The 7,061-nt window shown below is 38.5% G+C and overlaps 1 non-coding gene across 1 annotated transcript; it reads left to right on the forward strand.

The window, feature by feature from the left end:
* On the forward strand, nucleotides 1-103 carry LOC125924073 (U6 spliceosomal RNA). Its single transcript, XR_007458258.1, has one exon. It is a non-coding gene; the product is annotated as a U6 spliceosomal RNA (small nuclear RNA).
* Nucleotides 104-7,061: the final 6,958 nt, after the last annotated feature.

Below are 7,061 nucleotides of genomic sequence, written 5' to 3' on the forward strand. Positions count from 1 at the left end.
TCCATGAATTTAGGAATCTGCTAGGATTGGAACGATACAGAGAAGATTAGCATGGCCCCTGTGCAAGGATGACACACAAAATCATGAAGCATTCCATATTAAAAAAAAAAAAAGGAATTTGCTAGGAAATCAGGGACATATGAATGTTAAATAAGTAACACAGTTCTCATTTATTCAGACTGTGAGTGATGTGTTCTTGACCCCTGTCTGTATTATTGCTAAGGGACCACACTTTGGATAGCTCCCATCATCTCGCATATATCGAAACCACCCTGTTGCTTATAACACACACTTGACACAGCAGTCACATGTAGAAGTAACTAAGTGTGTGTATGTTTTTGTTTTTTTTTTTCTCTTTTAGTTTTTCATTTAAAAGTTCTCATACTCTGGGGCACTGGGTGGCTCAGTCAGTTAAGCGCCCGACTCTTGATTTCAGTTCAGGTTGTGATCTCACAGTTCGTGAGATAGAACCCCACATTGGGCTCCATGCTGACAGCACGGAACCTGCTTGGGATTCCCTCTCTCTCTCTCTCTCTCTCTCTCTCTCAAAATAAATTAACTGATTTTTAAAAAGTTCTCAAACTCTCACAACTGTTTTTCTATCCCCTGATAACTCTAGCTACATATGGTCATATATCTTAGGCATAGGTGCTTGTATAGTTTCAGAAAACAGGACGTGGTTGAGCTTATGTTGGCTACACCCACTGTAAGTAGCTCCTGGAACATATCCTGTATGCATCCTTCCCGGGACAAATTCCTGTGACATCAAGTAATTCACAACATACTGGTGGAGCAAGGTTAAACACTTTAGTAATGTAATTATGTATCTTCTGGGTAGTGTCTGTTTATTACTTAGAATAAAAAGGAGGGGCTATTAAAATACTCCTCTTTCTAACTATATATGCGTATGATGCCAGTTTTTGTCAATATCGTAGCAGGTCAAATGCAGAAACAGATAGGAGAATTAAATGCAGACACATAAAATTAAAATTTAATGACTGAAAATTGAAAGACTGAAAAAAAAAGACTTATTTCTATTAAGTTAGATAGAAAAGAGATTTGCCAACTACAAAACAGTGACATTTTCTTCAGTACATTTTTTGTTTGTTTGTTTGGGAAAATATAGCCATTTTTGATAACATAGAATTGACATGTAGTGAATTTATATTTTTAAATAAATTAACAGGTAAATTGATTTTTTTTCTCAGTTTTAATTTCTAACACAGTAAACATCTATAAATATAATCTACGTAAGCCAAATTCTTTGGGGTTGTCAATAATGTGGAAAAATGTAAAGAGATTTCAAGTAACTAAAAAAGTTGAGAATTGTTGGTTGGGAACAAAGAGATGCGTGGGACCTAGAATAGTACATTTGGGGAGTAATCAGCATTTAGCTGGTGATTGAAATATGAATGTGGAGGAAATTGGCCAGAAAAAGTTTATAAAGGGAACAGAAATGACTCACAAGAAAATGATGAGCTTTAGTTTCTTAACCTGTCCTAGTGTCCCTCACCTACAAAATGTGAATAGTGTTCTTTGCATTGTTGTAAATGGGTCAATGTTTGTAAAGCACTTGTTATGAAGAAGGTACATGATATTTACTTTCTATTTGTCTATCTTTTAATTAATTAATTAATTAATTAATTATGTTTGAGAGAGGGAGAATGCACAAGCACATGAGCAGGGGAGGGGCAGAGAGAGAGGGAGGGAGAGAGCATCCTAAGCAGGCTCTGCTCATGTCAACCCAATGCAGCGTTTGATTTCATGTGACATCATGACCTGAGCCAAAATCAAGAGTCGGGCACTTCACCGACTGAGCCACCAGGCGCCCCTGAATCTTTTATCTTTCTTAATTCGAATATAGAATTAGTTTCTTAGACATTTCCAATTGACCAGTCAAGTACTCCTAGTTTCCTTTACGCAGGAGCAAGTGTAGATGGGAAGCAAGCGGGGAGAGAAAGCTTGAGACAATGAAGGGAAAGGTAAGTGTAGCTTGTCATCTGCCCTTACTGTTTTCATATGGTTCAAGCAGCCCCTGCCTTTGAGATGACTGACTTTATTACTTCTTTTAAATTGGGTTCAAATGTTCTAGCTATTTTTTCAGTGTGGCAGAAAGAACAGAAAGACATTGGTATCAGATGTGATTTGAATTCTGCTTGTGCTCCGTACTGGTTGTGTGACCATGAGAAGTTACTCCACTTTTTGGAGCCCTAGTTTCCTACTCTGTACAATGAGAAGCTTGACAGAGACCTTGGGAGTCCTACTGTACAAGGCCATGCAGGTGAAGTGCTATGTACCTTACACGTAATCGTTGCTTAGTAAGTGAAAACTATATTGCTGTTTGCTGAGACCCAAGCAGGAAAGGGCAAAGATCTCTAAAGCAAGAAACCGATACTTCCAAGACTGAAGTGCAGCATTAGAACTGAGAGATGGAACTAAAGGGAAAATGAAAGTAGATTGTGAATACTGAACAACAATTTTAGAAAAAAAAATTCATAGTTTGAAGGTTTTATTTTTCCACTGTGATTCAAACATCCGTTTTAATCCTTTCCAAAAGGAGAGACATGCGTACAAATCTGTATCATCTGTACCTATATCACATGTATCTATCTGTCGATCTATTCACCAAAGCGAGTACATGGACTGGCAGCCACTGAAATTCAGGGTGTGTTGGGCAGAGGGTAGGAAGAGTGGTTTCTATAGATGGATGGACAGACAACTATGACAGAAGAGAGGTGGAGAAGTCCCCGCAAATTCAAAAGCTGAAAGCATCTGCAATGTTATTCATACCAACACCCACATTTTGCAACTGTGGTTGTGCTGTGGTCTACTGGGCTCCATTTCCATGGAATCTCTATGTAGGTTATTCATTAAAGGCCAATTTATTTTCCTACAGTGCCATGAAAATGTTGGAGGTCGCACAGCACAGATAGAGACGGTTCAGGCTTTGGAGCCAGGAAGAAGTTGGTTTGACTCTTAGCCCTGTGAATTTGGGCAAATTAATTAATGCAACCTGTAGTACTGAGTGCCTACCATGTCCCTGGCATTGTACTAATTTCTTATGACATGATAATGAGCAAAGGCATCTATAATCCCCACTCTTATGGACCTCACAGTATCAAGTGGGAGACAGACATTCTTTAAAAATGACACTAATGAATATATTATTATACTCTGAGATAAATTCTAAACTGCATTATAAGTCACAGGGTGGAGGAAATGGCATCCAATCAGAAGGAGCAGCCTATGCAAAAGATCTTTGGCGGAAAAGAGCAGGGAAAATTAAAAGACTGAAAAAAATTCAGGGTAGCTGGAGTGAAGACAGCCCGAGGGGGGAATCAGAAGCTCCAGCTTCATTGTCTGTAAACTGAGGATAATAACACATAAGGTTATCTTATGGGTTAGTGACAGCATGTGAGATGCCCAACCAATGGTGGCTATTCATTAAATTGTGGCTACAATTACAATTACGTAATTGTTGCAGAGATGAAGAGTTTTTTTTCAGTTGTGTAACATTTGATCAACTTCTCTAACATTTCAGTTGTGCTCACCCTTTACGACCAACCTGGCAGACACACTCATCCCGGTGCCTGCAATGCCCAGAAGACTTACAGTTTGGGGAGAAGTGTAGTATTTTCTTTTGGTCTTGGACTATGTAGATGCCTGTCAATGAGAGAAGGAATGTCGGGTGACCATTGTTGAAAGGAAGGAAGGAAGAGGTCAAAGAAACTCAATGCTATAAATCTTTTTTTTTCTCCCTAGACTGTCTTGAAATGTGACATTCCATTCCCCTAATCTGTCATTTTCCTATCCCACAGGCAAAGGTCCCAACCCCCAATGTGTACCTGTAAGCAAAGATCTGAACAAGGAAGCTACTGCAGAAAAAGCTCTTTTAGCGGTATTAGAGAATTAAATTGAATTGCAGAATTAGGTAGCCTTGAGGATGCAGTATTATTTAGTTGTTTATTTGTTTGTTTGTTTGTTACATTTTCTACAATGAATTTTTGTAAGTCCTTTTTTAAAAGTTTATTTCTTTTTGAGAGAGAGAGAAAGAGAGAGAGAGAAGAGAGGATCTCAAGCAGCCTCCATGCTGTCAACGCTCAAACCCACGAACAGTGAGATCACGACCTGAGCTAAAATCAAGAATCAGATGCTTAACCCACTGAGCCACCCAGGTTCCCGTAAGTTTTTATTTAAATTCCAGTGAGTTAACATACAGTGTAATATTAGTTTCAAGTGTACAATGTAGTGATTCTACACTTCCATGCAACACCCGGGGCTCATCACAAGTGCCCTCCTTAATCCTCATCACCTGCTTAACACCCTCCCCCCACCCCACATCCCCTCTGGTAACCATCAGTTTGTATTCTGTAATTAAGAGTCTCTTTCCTGATTGGCCTCTCTCTCTCTTTTTTTCCCCCTATGGTCATTTTTTTGTTTGTTTCTTAAATTCCACATACAGGTGAAATCATATGGTATTTGTCTTTTTCTGACTGACTTATTTTGTTTAGCGGAATACTCGCTCGCTCCATCCACGTGATTGCAAATGGCAAGATTTTATTCTTTTGATGGTTGAGTAATATTCCATTCTATAAATATCCCACATCTTCTTTATCCATTCGTCAAAGGACACTTGAGCTGTTTCCATAATTTGTCTATGGTTGGTAATGCTGCTGTGAACACTGAGGTGCATGTATACCTTTGAATGAGTATTTTTGTGTTCTTTGGGCAAATGCCTAGTAGCTCAATTGCTGGATCATCGAGGAGAAATGGATAAATTCCTAGAAACAAGTCAGCCACTGAAACTGAAACAGGAAGAAATAGAAAACTTGAACAGACTGATAACCAGCAAAGAAATTGAACCAGTAAAAACAACACAAAACGAAAACTCTCAGCCAACAAAAGTCCAGGACCAGATGGCTTCACAGGTAAATTCTACCAAACATTTAAAGAAGAGTTAGTACCTATTCTTCTCAAACTATTCCAAAGAACAGAAAAGGAAGGAAAACTTCCAAATTCATCCTATGAGGCCAGTATTACCCTGATACCAAAACCATAAAAAGACCCCACTAAAAAAGAGAACTACAAGCCAATATCTGTGATGAACATGGATGCAGATAGTCTCAGTAAAATACTAGCAAAACTGATCCAACAATACATTAAAGAAAATCATTCACCATGATCAAGGGGGATTTATTCCTGGGTTGCAAAAGGTTCAATATTCACAAATCAATCAATGTGATAAACCACATTAATGAAATAAAGGATAAGAAGCATGTGATCGTTTCAATAGATGCAGAAAAAGCATTTAACAAAGCACAACATTCATTCATGATGAAAACCCTCAATAGAGTAGTTTTAGAGGGGCTACACCTCAACAAAAGAAAGACTTTAAATGGAAAATCCACAGCTAATATCAGCTTCAATGGAGGGAAGCTGAGAACTTTTCCTCTACAGTCAGAAACAAGAGAGTGATATCAACTCACACCACTGTTATTTAATATAGTACAATCCTCAGCAATCAGACAACAAAAGGAAATAAAAGGCATCCAAATCAGCAAGGAAGAAGTCAAACTCTCACAATTTGCAGATACCATGAGACTCTACATAGAAAACCTGAAAGACGTCACTCAGAAATTGCTACAGGTTCAGGCCCCCAGGAAGAGAGCACTTGCAGTCCAGGAATGGTAGCACTAACAGCCTAGATCCAAATTCCTCTCCATTCCTGACGTCTCTGCAATCTTAGCCTCCCCATCCCTAGAAACGGAATACTGATGAAAATAGTAATAGGTGTTTCACAAAGTTGTTGTCAGGATAAAATGAGTAAACACAGTGAATGTGCAAAGCCTTTAGGAAAGCTTTTGGCACAGAATAACTTTTCCCCCCAGTTTTATTGAGATATAGGTCACATGGAATGCTGTATATGCTTAAGGTGCACAACATAATGTTTACATACATTACATATGTATCACTTACATATATTGCAAAATAACTACCATATATATTTAGTCAGCATCCATCATCTCTTAGAGAAAACAATAAAAAGAGAAAACAAAAAAGAAAAGAAAATATTTTTTCTTGAGATAAGAACTCTTAGGATTTACTCTCTTGTTTTCAGATAGATAGATAGATCTATATCTCCCGAAGCAGTGTTAGCTATGGTCATCATGTTGTATGTTTATATCCCTAGTACCTATTTATTTTATAACTGGAGGTTATACCACCTTCCTTCTATTCCTCCAAACTCCCCCTCTGCCTCACCTCTAGTAACTGCTAATCTTATCCCAATTTCTGTGACTTTGGTTTTGTTTGTTTGTTTTTAGATTCTACATAGAAGTGAGATCACCTAGTATGTGTCTTTCTCTCTCTTTTTTCATTTAGCTTAACGCCCTCAGATTCCATCCACGTTATCGCAAATGGCAGAATCTCCTTGTTTGTATATATACTGCAACTTGTTTATGCGATCATCCATCTATGAGCTTGAGTTGTTTCCATATCTTGGCTATGGTAAATAATGTTAGCGATTAATTTAACGCCCAAAGTAGTTGTCAGTTTTTGCGCCTCCCCCTTCCAACATATACACACGTGTACTCGTATACACATAAATATAAAGATAAATACACACATGAGGTTTTGATAATCTTGATGTCAAGCTGTGTATAATCTTCTTAGGGTGCTGTATACAATTAAAAGAGCTTTGGCGTTAATGAGTGTTCAATACTGCAGCTATCAAAGGCAGTGGGCAAGAGGAAGAATGTTTTAATCCCCACAGCATCTTTCTAGGGACTAGTGTTGCTTCATCATAGCCAGTGTATGAGGTAGCAAGGAGGGGGGAAGATTACTGTTTGAGTAGCTCTTCTTCCGCTTCCTAATTTCATGTGTCAACATCAAACACGTCAATCCTACTGGCTGCCCCATCCCCTGGCATCAGCCCCAGCAAAATTAAGGCCTGGGAAAAATTGAAAGAAGATAGAAGGCAGGGAAGGGAGTTAAGAAGCTTGTTTCACTTGCAGGCAGTTAAGCATCTTGCATCCAGACCAGCGTCCTGCGACCAAGACTCA

Source organism: Panthera uncia, chromosome B1 (genome assembly GCF_023721935.1).
Source record: "Panthera uncia isolate 11264 chromosome B1, Puncia_PCG_1.0, whole genome shotgun sequence".
In the NCBI taxonomy this organism is placed as follows: Eukaryota; Metazoa; Chordata; class Mammalia; order Carnivora; family Felidae; genus Panthera; species Panthera uncia.